This window comes from Benincasa hispida, chromosome 4 (assembly GCF_009727055.1).
Source record: "Benincasa hispida cultivar B227 chromosome 4, ASM972705v1, whole genome shotgun sequence".
NCBI lineage: Eukaryota > Viridiplantae > Streptophyta > Magnoliopsida > Cucurbitales > Cucurbitaceae > Benincasa > Benincasa hispida.
This window is the reverse complement of record NC_052352.1, coordinates 46,136,638-46,150,590: the sequence shown is the minus strand read 5'-3', so window position 1 is coordinate 46,150,590 and position 13,953 is coordinate 46,136,638.

The window sequence follows — 13,953 nt, the reverse complement described above, 5'->3', positions numbered from 1 at the left end:
AGAACATGGAATCATTTCCCAACTCTCAGCGTCAGGTACACCTTAGCAGAATGGTGTAGCGGAGAGGAGAAATAGAACCTTGTTGGACAGGGTTCATTTGATAATGAGTTACGCTTCCTTACTAGACTCGTTTTAGGATTTCATAGTGGAGACTGTGATTTACATACTCAACTGTGTTCCTTCTAAGAGTGTTACGGGAACACCTCTAGAGTTGTGGAATGAGCGTAAAGCTAGTTTATGTCACTTCTGCATTTGAGATTGCCCTACATATGTGCTTGAGAGAAATCCCAAGAAGTTGGAACCACGGTCAAGGTTATGCCTCTTTGTAGGCTACCCCAAAGGTAAACGAGGGGGTTATTTTTATGATCCGTCGAAAAATAGGGTGTTCGTTTCCATGAACGGTACATTCCTCAAGGAGGATCATATTAGAGAGCACAGTCCATGTAGTAAATTCGTGTTGCATGAGTTTTCCAATGAAACTACTGAATCTTCAACAAGAGTTGTTGACGAGTCTACTTCATTAGCAATAGTTGTTGATGATGGTTCATCTAGTAGGTCAGTTCCACCTCAAGAGTTGAGGAAACCTTGACGTAGTGGAGGGTTGCAAACTCGCCCGTTTGCTATCTGGGTTTCATGGAAATTCTTGCTATGGTAGCAGATGGCGACGTTAAAGATCCATTGTCTTATCAGAAGGCAATGGAGGATATAGACCGAGATGAATGAGTCAAAGCCATAGATCTCGAGATGGAGTCGATGTACATCAACTCAGTATGGGATTATGTAGATCATCCTAATGGGGTAAGACCTATAAGTTGTAAATGGATCTACAAGCACAAACGGGGTGCTGATGGGAAGGTGCAAACCTTCAAGGCTCAATTTGTGGCAAAGGGTTATACCCAGGTAGAAAGAGTCGACTATGAGGAGACTTTCTCGTTTGTTGTCATGTTAAAGTCGATTCGCATCCTCCTGTCCACTGCAGCTTATTATAATTCTGAGATCTTGCAAATGGACGTCAAGACGACCTTTCTAAATGACAATCTTAAGGAAACCATTTATATGGTGCAACCCGAGGGATTCATTACCTGAGGTCAAGAGAAATAAGTTTGCAAACTGAATCGGTCCATTCATGGGCTGAAACAGGCGTCTAGATCTTGGAACATACAGTTTGATACTACGATCAAGTCGTATGGCTTTAACCAGAACGTTGATGGACCTTGTGTCTACAAGAAGATCGTCAATGCTTCAGTAGTTTTCTTAGTGTTGTATATAGACGATATACTACTAATTGGAAAGGATGTAGGTCTACAGACTGTAGTTAAGAACTGGCTAGAAACTCAATTTCAAATGAAAGATTTGGGAGAGGCTTAGTTTGTTCTGGGTATATAGATATTTCGGGATCGTAAGAACAAAGTCCTAGCACCATCTCAGGCATCATACATTGACAAGATGTTGCTTAAGTACTCGATGCAGGACTCTAAGAGGGGCCTATTTTCGTTCAGGCATGGAGTCACTTTGTCTAAGGACATGTGTCCTAAGACGCCATAAGAGGTTGAGCAAATGAGACGCGTCCCATATGCATCGGTCGTTGGCAGTTTGATGTATGCGATACTCTATACTATACCAGACATCTACTACACTGTGGGCATAGTCAGTAGGTGTTAGTCTAACCCCGGCCAGGGTCACCGAACCGTAGTGAAGAACATCCTCAAGTATCTTCGAAGAACGAGGGACTACATGCAAGTGTATGGATCTAGGGATTTGATTCTTACTGGATATACGGATTCTGATTTCCAGACTGATAGGGACTCTCGTAAGTCTAGGTCAGGGTAAGTCTTTACTCTTAATGGAGGATTTGTAGTATGGCGAAGCACTGAGCAGGGGTGCATCACTGACTCCACTATGGACGTGGAGTACGTAACGGCTTACGAAGCTGCTAAGAAGGCTGTCTAGTTGAGGACGTTCTTGACAGAACAGGAAGTTGTTCTAGATATGTCTAGGCTAATCACCCTCTGTTGTGACAATAGTGGGGCTGTGGCAAACTCCAAGGAGCCTAGGAGTCACAGGTGCGATAAACACATAGAGTGGAAGTATCATCTGATTTGCGAAATAGTGCATCAAGGAGACGTGATTGTCACAAAGATCGCTTCGGAGCACAATGTTGCTGACCCGTTTACGAAGGTTCTCACGGCTATAGTGTTTGAGGGTCACCTTTAGAGCATGGGTCTGTAGGACCGCCTGCAGCTAGACTAGAGCAAGTGGGATATTTTCTTGTATTGGGCTTTTAATGCCCTAGTTTATTGTTTTGTACTTTCTTTTGTACACCCCACTTCGCTTTAGGACAAGTGGGAGTTTGTTGGGGTTGATGCCCTAAAGTCTCGTGTCCTATAGTTTCTAAACATTTTTGTACGAACGCTTGTGATGTATAATATATGATATTTACTTCACTTCTTGATTTTGCTCATCTGAATGTTTTATTTACTTTACCCCAAACCAATAAACTAAAATCCCTAGTTGTCTTTATGTAACTTAAGCATGTATATGGTGACATACAAGTGGATCATGTCTTAAGTGATAACCAAAATGGTTTGTAGTATATGGATATAGGAGGGAAACCTTATCCTGGTAACACTACGGATGCGACCAGCTTTGTGGAATAGTTACAAATCTTGTGACTTGTCACAGATGGTCTGATCCTGATCATTCGTGTAGGTGACATGCAAGCGGGGGCGTCCTATACAAAGAGTTTTTATAAGACCTGACCACAAAGTGTTAACATCTCGTTATATAACATCGTTCATGATAGAGACTTCACTTCATTAGGATGACCATAGGTAACATGACCTCAATCCTGAGTGAGTTGGGAACTCCTGCCATTGAGGGCGATCCTTTGATTTTCATGGGTGCGAGTGGCTAGGCCGCTGACTCAAACCTACCACTTTTGGGATTCGTCTGATTTGGGAGCTGGGAACTCAGCTACACAAGATGGAGTTCACTCCTTCAGATAGCCTTAAGCACTAATTCCAAGACTTGAACGATGTAGCGCCATACATCTTCTCATGGCCCTAGAGTTGTTCACACATAGATGAACTATGTTGTATTGTTCATTAGAGGAATCAGTGATACTTAAATAGTGAGATGTAACTACAGGGGCAAAATGGTAAATTGGCCCAGCTATATTTACGAGCATCTTTGAAGGGTTATCGTACTCATGATTCGTTATATCCAATGGGCACAAAAATATATTTGCGGTAAGAAGAGTTTAGTTGCCGGTCTTTAGTGGAATGTCTGCCAGTTACGGATGGTGGATCTCGTGGCTAAAGAGTTTAGTCAGCTATTCACGTACTATTGAAGTTTCGAGCCATAGGTTTATAAGGTCCCATTGGTAACTTGGATAAAAGTTGAGAATCAGTTTTTGGGTCAATTTGAAATGTTCAAATTAACAAGAGAGAGTTTGACTATATATGATATAATTGAACTAGTTAATTATTTGTGATATGATTGACTAAATGTATGAGATACATTATTTTGGAGGAAATTGGATATAAATATGATTTATATCAAGTAGAGAAGAAAACACTATATTTGATATATGATATCAAACCACATGTTAAGAATATGCTATGATTATATTCATTATTTTATTAATTGGGCGGTTATGAGATAACTGGCCGATGTTTTCTCCGAATTCGTGCAACAGTGGAAGTTCAATTCAGTTTTAATAACTGAATAATAAAATGAAAATAGTATTTTTTTTTTTTTTTTTTTTTTTTTTTTTTTGCAAAAGACAAGCAAAAATCGCTCACGGTGTGAAATTTTGTATTGCTTAGTGTTGAAAGCCTATACGATAGTGCCCACCTACTAAAAAATCGCACACCTGTGTTTTCTAATCGATCGCTCGCGATTTCTTAAACGATCGCTTACCTTTTGATAGACGATCTATTAGCAATTACTACACGATCATGTACCACGACCTAGACGATCAAGCACCCAACTATACGACAGTCTTTCCAATCTCCCACTTGCTTGTTCGTAGTATACGATTTCTTTTTCTCCTCCCCTCTACCAATTCCATCAAAGTCCACCCTTTGGATTCTCACTCTGAGAATACTGAGGGTTTCGAGTGGTGGTGTCGTCACCATTCACTGTTGTTCGTGCGTTGCTGTTCGTGTAGACGATTGTGGTGGTGCTAGGCGATTGCTTGTTGGACAAGTAGAAGCATGAGGAATTAGCTCATGGTGAGACCAAGTTCTTGGAAGAAAGTCTTCAACTGGTACGTTCTCTCGGTCTTTTGTTTTTATCTTTTAAAGCATGCCAATAATTAGTGTTTTTAATGCATATCTGTTTGTTGGAATGTATGTGTGGAAATTCTATCACCTTGAAATTGGAAAGATCCGCTTCCACTCAATGGTACTCTTGTATAAGAGTTTCTTCACTTAGAACCCTCGGTATTCTCGGTGTAAGTATCCAGGAGGTGTGGCCTCATTTGGATTTGGTAAACGGAAGAAGGATGTGAAAATCGTATACCACGACCAAGCAAGTGGGAGAAGGCAGGTATCTATCGTATAGACGATGCTTGATCGTTTAGGAAGAGGTACATGATCATTTAGTAAATGGGTCACAATCGTATAGAAGATCGTTTAGTTAACGCTTGGGTACGTGATCGTTTAGGAAAATGCTAGATGATCATTTAACAAATCCTATGTGATCGTTTAGTAAACTACGCACGTGTATACGATCGTTTAGAAACATTGAGCTATCGTGTAAGCTCTCGATTTGCTATGCGATAGGCAGTATACATTGAACGTGAGCGAATGTCTGGTCTCTTTGCAAAATGAAAACGACTTTCATTTTATTCTTTAGTTACGAAAACTAAAAGCAACCTCCCACTATTACACGTTCCGGAGAAAATGTCGGCACAATTATCCTATATAATCATATTATATTCATTAACCTATGGTTTAATATCAGATCAAATGTAACATATGAACCATAGTCTTTTCTCCTCCACTAGATATAAATCATATCTATATCATTTTCCTCTAAAAATGTATTTCATACATAATGTTGATCATATCATATATAATCAAACAGTTCAATCATATCATATATAATTGAACTCTCTCTTGTCAATTTAACACTTGAAATTGACCCAAAAACTGATTCTCAAATTGAATCCATTGAGCTACCAAGGGGACCTTATGGACTTATGGCTCGAAGCTCCAACGGTACGTGAATAGCTAACTAAACTCTTTAGCCACGAGATCCACCATTCGTTAATTGCCAGGCATTTCACTAAAGATCGACAGCTGCACTCTTCTTACTGGAGATATATTTTTGTGTCCATCAGATATAAGCAATCAATATTACGATAACTCTTTACAGATGCTCGTAAATACAGTTGAGCCAATTTACCATATTTCCTCTATAGTTACATCTAACTTCTTAAGTACCACTGATCCCTCTAATGAACAATACAACATAGTCCTACTATGTGTGACACCTCTCAAGCCATGAGAAGGTGTGTGGCGCCACATCGTTTAAGCCCCAGAGTCAACCCTTAAGGGAGCAATCTATATACTTACCCCTGATTCGAGGAATGAGTGAATTCCATCTTGTGTAGCTCAGTTCTCATCTCCTAAATCAGACGAATCCCTAAAATGGTAGGTTTGAGTCAGCGATCTGGACATTCGTACCCATATAAATCTACGGACCGCCCTCAAAGGCAAGAGTTCCCAACTCACTTAGGATTGAAGTCATGTTACCTATGATCATCCTAGTGAAGTGAAGTCTCTGTCATGAACAACATTATATAACAAGACTATTACACTTCGTGATCCGGTCTTATACAATCTCCTTATATAGGATGCCCCTGCTCGCATGTCTCCACATGAATAATTAGGATCAGACCATCTGTAGCAAGTCACAACACTTATAACTATTCTAAAAGCCGGCTGCGTCCGTAGCGTTACCAGGATAAGGTTTCCCTCCTATATCCATATACTATAGACCATTTTGGTTATCACTTAAGACATGATCCACCTGTATGTCTCCACATACATGCTTAAGTTACAAACGACAATCAGAGATATTAGTTTAATGGTTTGTGATAAAGCAAATAAAACATCCAATGTTCATAGACAAAAGTGAAGAAAATATCCTAATATTATACATCACAAGCGTTTGTTCAAAACTGTGTTTACAAACTACAGGACACGAGGGTTTAGGGCATCATCCTCAACATATTCTTAGGTACGCTGAAAAGATAATAGTTGATGGGACTAGTATGTCCTTCCAACTACCTATTGAACTCTTTGGTTTTGGTCGAAAGAGTTATGTTCTGCGAGAAGATGTAATCGAGTTTTGTAGCATGCAAAAAGTGAAGACTTTATCAATGATGGCTTATATTGCGTAAGTAAATGTTATTTGTTTATGATATATTATCACTTTATTAAATAGTAGTAAGTTAATGTGTTCAATTTATCATTGTAGGTACCACACTCGTTCATTATTGATTCAAATAAAGGGTTGAAGTACATTTTTTTAGATTCCTTTCTTATATCCGTGGACCTAAATACTTGAGAAGTTAGAGCTTGGAACCTTTGTAGTAGATTAATGGCTTTCAAACACGATAAATTAGTTATTGTTCCTTATAATCTTTGATAAGTATAATTAGTTATTGCTCGCTATACTATTCTACCTTACTTCTTCTGTGACTTGAAAGTAAAATCACTTCTTTTTCTTTTCCTTGTTTTTTTATAATGTGGAATTGTGTTGGGATCATTGAACTTGTATACCAAATAAAGGAATATGAGAAATTAGGTTTAAAATTTTGCATATTTGGTCTATAATGGAGTAAAAAATTTTATGTGCTTTTAGCCCAAGAAAATGTTAATGTAAGGAACTACCTTCATGTTCAATGCTAATTAGTTGTGTATTTTATTTAGTGATCATTGGTCATTAATTGTTATTAATGCTTATGATCTTGAGAACAAGTTCGCGAGAAGATATCAAATACATAACAAATATGTAAGCTAACATTTGCTTGGGGTTTTTTTTTTTTTTTAGTGTAAAGTTTATTTCATTTTGAATATTATACTATTCTCTTTGGCAAATGTAGGGCAATGACGATTTTTCAGTCTCAAAAGAATTTGCAAAAGACTCGAAAATCCACGTTCTAAAAAACAGTAAAGCCAAGTATAAAAGCATTAAAAGAATTAATAGAATGATGTATATTTAGTGCATCTCTATGATATGTATTGATTATTGTTTTTGTATTGTAGTGTCCTTCACAAGTGGGAACTATCGAATGTAGGTGTTATGTTATGAGATATATGTGAGAAATCATGACTAAAGGGAAGAATATTATCATAGATGTGGTATGTCTTTAAACTACTTGTATATATTGTAACATTATAAATAGTGTAAATAGTGTATATTTGACTTTTTATATTTTATAGATTAGGGGCTCGTACTCGCAAATTGAATTGGATGAAGTACACGTGGAATGGGCTGAATATTTAGGTCGCTATATCTGATGGACTTCCTATAAACTTTGAATCCCAACACGTGGTTTGATAAAAAAAATCGCTTCAGAACTTCAAAATCAACACGATCCAACAATTATAACACTAAAATCAATGTTTAACTCTAATGAACATTAGCTTTAGATCTTCTAATCCAACCTCCAAAAATCACAATTAAAACAAAAGTTAAGATAACACTTAATGGGTATCCAAAAATTCTCAACGAGGAGCCTAAACCTTACAAAAAAGGATGCCAAACAATTTAACCTTGTCCAAAAGAACCTTAAGAGTCTGTAATGCCCAATTTCAACATAAAAGACAATATGGGTAAGTCAAAACTTAAACCAAAATTTGATGGTATTCAAAATCTTCTATGAAACCCATAAAACACCAAATAACCTATCCAAAATATCAGTACTTGCGACAATGGCGCTAACGATGGTGGCGACGGAGACAACCATAGACGAGCACTAGGTGTTCCTGTTGGATATCACAAATTGTTTAGGCTAGCAGCTGGTAATGAGGATCTTGCATGAGGAGGGTTTGTGAGAGTGAAAGAGAAGGGAGATTTCCAGTTTTACAGATTCTATTCAACAATGGATACAAACAAACCAAAGCTTCAAACAACAATCCAACCATTAAAAACAAAACCCTGTACGTCTCAAATAAACTAACCAAATTTTGGCATGATCCAATGGTTCGAACTCCAGCAATCAACAATTTTGTGCAAGCTATCGTTGAAAAATCAAACTACTGTTTTGCTCTCTGATTTTCTCCCTCTTTTCACTCTCCTTTAATTTCAAATACCTCAATTCTTTCAGTTTTTCCAAAATTTAAAAAGATTGATCAAATGTTTTATCACAATATCTCCGAAATTTTCAAAGATTCTATCAAATTAATAAATCAATTAGCTTCTCAAATTACCTTAATTTAGGCTCCAAAAACCAAAATTAAAGGGCATAAAATTCATCAATTTGATAGAAATTAAATCCTTCGAAATATCTAAATCAATTTAAAATCACATAAAATAATTATCTCCTTGATTGTTTTAAGTTGGCTCCAAAATAAAAAAAAAAACTAAAGAAAATTAAAGCTCAATAATTTAAGATAATTAATCTCAATTTATATGTCTGGAACTTTGGATGTTATATTCTTCCTACCTTTAGAACTTTTGTCCTCGAAAGTTCAAATCTCGAAAAAAGCTTTTGATACTTAGTTCTCACCTTGACATTTTGTTTTGGGATTGTTTCATCAACCTAAGTGAATAAGTAGTTCAAAGTTTAGTTGCCCATAAAGATCTATACCTTCTCCCCATTTAAATAACATCACCAAATTTCAAAATCAGGAGCAGTTCAAGTCAAACCCCAAACACTCGTAAACATTCAACTCTTAATTTAGAAAGTCAAACCAAACTAAGTCTTTGATCTAAAAAATATGAATTTCCTTTATCTTTTCAATATAATAAAACCTCTCTTAAATACTATTATGTTTTTTACACATGTTTTTCAAAGGCAACAAATTTTAAATTGAGCTTTTCATTTCCCAAGTGAAATATAATCTTTATACCAAGCAAGTCATGTGATTATCTATAATAATCTACAATTCAATTTCAAACTTCAAACTTTAGAAGAGAATATCCTCCACAAGTTAACATTGCTTTTAAGCTCCAAATACTTATTCTCCCGCTTAGTATACCTAATTAAATTTGAGTCCTTTCATCACATTGAAGACATAGAAAAAACATAAGCACCTTTGAAGTATCTTGAATTCAATCCTTTACAATTCCTTAACCTCTCAAATCTACATTTCTTTTTCCATCCATCAACAACCTTAGTTTCATGCTTGACATGTGCTTTACATTGGCACAGTAGTCTTTATGCACCCATACTCCTATTATTCACAATAAAATCACAATTGCGAACTTATAGTATATTCTATATTGCACAATCTTTGTTATTAAGAACTCCACTTTCAATTATCTCTCCTTAACTTTTCTTTTTCTACTTCAAATCTTAGGTACTTTTCAAATTATAACTTTCGTTTTTAATCACATCAACTAAACTAGGTACTTTTGTGAAGATATTCTTCACCTTAAGTTCATTTACTTTCCAACTTGAACATTTCCAACCCTTTACGGCATATCACATGGAAAAAACCCAAGGTACACTATTTAGTCCATCCACCTTAAACATCACAAGAGTAACGATAACCAATCAAAAGCTTTAATCAAGAGCCAACAACTTCAACTAGTAATTCTTATTCCTTTTAGGCACGTTACATGAAGAACCAAAATACAACATCTTACTCAATCCACCAATCTCTAACATCACAAAAAATAATAATAAATAAATAAATCATGACCTATTAATCCTTTCAAATTTTCACTTGAAACATTTTGACATTATATCTAGTAGCCTTTAATGAAGCTATAGTATCTTTTTCTTCTCTTTCTTATTTATAAAGCTATTGTAACCTTATACTTGAGTCCAGGCCTTGTGAGGGGGATCTATTCGTTCTACCTCCAACTTCATTACCTAATGTGAAAATACATCATCGTTCCATAGTGAATTCTCAACATGACTACTTTATTCTCTTGCTTATATAGATACATTCTTTACTATTTACATTGCCATATCATAACACTACACAATTCATTAGGTTTAAAGATCTTAAACTGTCTATTCTTTTTTAGCGGTCCTTTCATAAGATAATATGGTGTTAAGTTACTTTTAACATCCATCGATTTCTTTTAAGTCCTAATTGAATAATCATCTCATACCAGCTTCTATAAAGACATTATCAAATAGTAGAACATAACTTGTGATATTAAATTGAACAAATATTTTTATGTAAAAACTTTCATAATACTTTTACTATTCAGATGTACCTGACAGTGACGAAGAATACATTGATGAGTACGTAATTCTAGTGACTTAGGATATAAGTCAATCTACAGAATCTAAAAACATAAGCTCTAATACCAACTGTAATGACCCGACCATTCGAGTAACTCTGACAAGGGCTGTTACTCATGACTACACATTTTCATTCAAATATTTTAACCAGTAAAGTATAAATTTAGTAAATAGAACTAACTATTTCAAACCAAAATTTGAAATTATTAAATAAATCAAATAAACAAAACATTTAATCGGGTCCCCCTACAAACATAAATTTAAAACTGGAAAATATTGAAGAACTTGAAAGTTTAGCATAAAAAGTTGTAGAATTTCAATTATCAAGACTCATTTCAAACATGAAAATATCAGGGGAAGCTTATATCTAGTTCCAATGACACGGTTACAGATTCTTCTTGTCATTCGCCAGTCCGTCATTGCCCTTACCTGAAAAACATATCATAAGAAAGGTGAGTAAGAAATACTCAGTAAGTAACCCCACTACCAAGGCCAAACTAAGCATTTATGTCCAATAAATGCAAAATTTTAGTAGTACATGCAAAAAAAAAAAAAAAAAAAACTCTTACCTCTACTTTTCATGGATGGTCATCTAGTGAACAATTTAACCCAACCTACTGTTGTTGAGATGCACATACAAACCTCTAGTAAAATTTCGAAGTAGATCACTAACCTCTCATTAAGTCTTGAAGAAGATCACTAACCTTTGTTGTATCTCGTAGGAAACACAAACCTCTGATGTTCGTCATAGCTCTCAAAACGAGCTATATTTCCTTGCTTAATTTGAGCTCATTGTTGGATTTTATGTGTTTATTGTCTTATTTTGTAGTTTTCGAGCAATCAAGGGGTAGAATTAATCATTTGGTGAAGAACGAGGTTAATTTGAAGCAATTTGGAGGTGACTTGAGCATTTAGGCTTCAAAAGAGCAGAAATTACGAAAATGCCACTGTCACAAAGTTGCAATGCTAGTCTTGTTGTGGTTGATGCCCTAAATATCATAGGGTCCTATAGCTTGTAAATGTATTGAACAAACTCATTGTCTATTTAATAAAATATATGATATTTAATTCCATATTTTAGTTCCATTAACCACAAACCAATAAACTAACATCCAAGGTTATCTTGTAACTTAAACATGTATGTAGAGACATACAGGTGGATCAGGTTTAAGTGATAACCTAAATTTTCTGTAGTAGATGGATAAGGCTGGATATCTTATCTTGCTGACACTACGAGTATAACCCGCTTTGTAGGTGTTATAATTGTTGTGAAGTGCTATAAATGATCTGATCCTGATCATTCATGTATAAACATGTGAGCGAGGATATTCTATACAAAGGAGTTTGTATAAGACTGGACCAAGAAATATTTAGTCTCATTATATAACACCGTTCATAATAGAGACTTACATTTCACCACCATAGGTAAATGACCTGAATTCTGAGTGAGTTATGAACTCTTGCCTATGAGGGTGGTCCTTTGCTTTGTACGGGTGAGAGTGGCCAGATCGCCAACTCAACAAGCCTACCATTTTTGCGTTTTGTTTTATTGGTGAACTGGGAAACAGCTACACAAGAAGGAATTCACTCCTTCCCCAAAGTTGGGGTAAGTAGATAAGTTGCTCCTTTAAGAGCTGATTTTGGAGCTTGAACAATGTGGCGCCACACCTTCTCCTGGCCCGAGAAGGTTTAGTCATAGTTGGATTGTGATTATTGTTTATTAGAGGATCAGTGGTACTTAAGGAGTTAGATGTAACTGCAGGGGCAAAACGATAATTTTTGCCTAGCTGTACTTATGAGCAATTTATGAAGGGTCATTGTACTGTTGATTGATTATACCCAATGGACACATAAATATATTTGTAGTGCAAACAATGAAGTTATCAGTCTTTAGTAGAGTACCAGACAGTTAACGGATGGTGAATATTTTTATTAAAGAGTTCGATTAAATATTCATGTATCGTTGGAACTTCAAGCTACAGGTCTATAAAGTCCCCTTGGTAGTTCAATAGGATAAAATGAGAATAAGTTTTTCGATTTGAATTGTTCAAATTAATAGAGAGATTTAATTATATATGATATAATTAAGTTATTTTAATTATATGTGATATAATTATTATAATGTATTTCATACATTATAGCTTAATTGAGAAGAAATAAATATTTAAATATGATTCAAATATTATTAATATGAACTGGATTCATAATTGTTAAATTTAATATAAATATGATTTATATTAAATGCTATATAAGAGAGAAAAGAAACTATAGGTTATATTGTATGTGATACAATATTAAAACTATAAGTTATATATTATATTTGATATAACATATAATATATATATATTATGATAAGTTAGTTATCATATTTATGTATATATATTAAATATCATTTTTTATTTTAAATAAAAATGAGGGAATGAATTACAACTTTCTTCCCCTCTTTTCTCTCCACTCATGTAAATAGGTGGTTTTTATATTTAGCTTTTTCAAAAGGAGAGTTTCTCCCTTTTCAGTGGCTTCTTGGTCGAAAGGGAAAAGACAAAAGAGTTCTGGATTTTTGTTAGTGAACGATCTTCAAAACTTCTTCCTCTCTATACAAAACTTTCCCTCATTCCAAAATAGTTATATCCCACCTCTCCTATGTTCTCTACCTAATAATACCAAGGAAGCCTTTGTGGTAGTGTCCGTGCACTTGGTCGAGATTTTCTTGAAGAAAGTCTTCAAGGAGTTCGTGTACTGTTCGATGGTTTCTTGAAGAAAAATCTTCAAAGGTAAGATTTCTAAAACCTATTATATAGCATGTCAAATTTATGTAAATGCATATCTTGTTCATGTTTTACTGTAAAATTTACATTCAATTAAAAATTGAATTTGGGACGATCTTTCTTCATCTCACGGTTCCCATCAATTTTGGGATCCTTGAAGCCTAACGCTTGCTTGACGCGCTGTAGAGTTCCAACACTAGCCTGATGCTTGCCTGATGCTATAAGGCACAATGTGCAACGTCGCAATGCTCCAAAGTTTGCATAACGTCAGCAATGCAACACTCTTCCTAGTGTTGGAACGCTGTGATGATTTCTAGAAATACCTCCATTCGTCTTTAGGTCAAAATTTGCTAAATTTTAGGGTTGAATTTGATGGAGGTCGAAGTTAACCTTCATTTTTCTTCCTTTCCCTTCAGAATTTAGTATCCTTAGGTTTGTTTTTCTTTTTGTTTTGAGTTGTAATTAATGGATTGGTTGTGTATCTTGGATTTGTCTATGAATTAAGATGTAATTTCTATCTAATTTTCTTTGAGCAAGAACCCTATGTCTAATTTCTTGAGATTTTTGTAATTAAATTTTGATGTTCTTTAATTCTATGTTTTTCTTTGAATCTTGATCAATTTAGATTTGCATTTGCGTGTTGGACTGACAACCCTATATGATTACATATTTTCGCTAGTTAATTTCAAGTTCGCACATTTCCTCATAGTTTGTCTATGCTTGATTTTACCTAGTAGCAATAGTTGA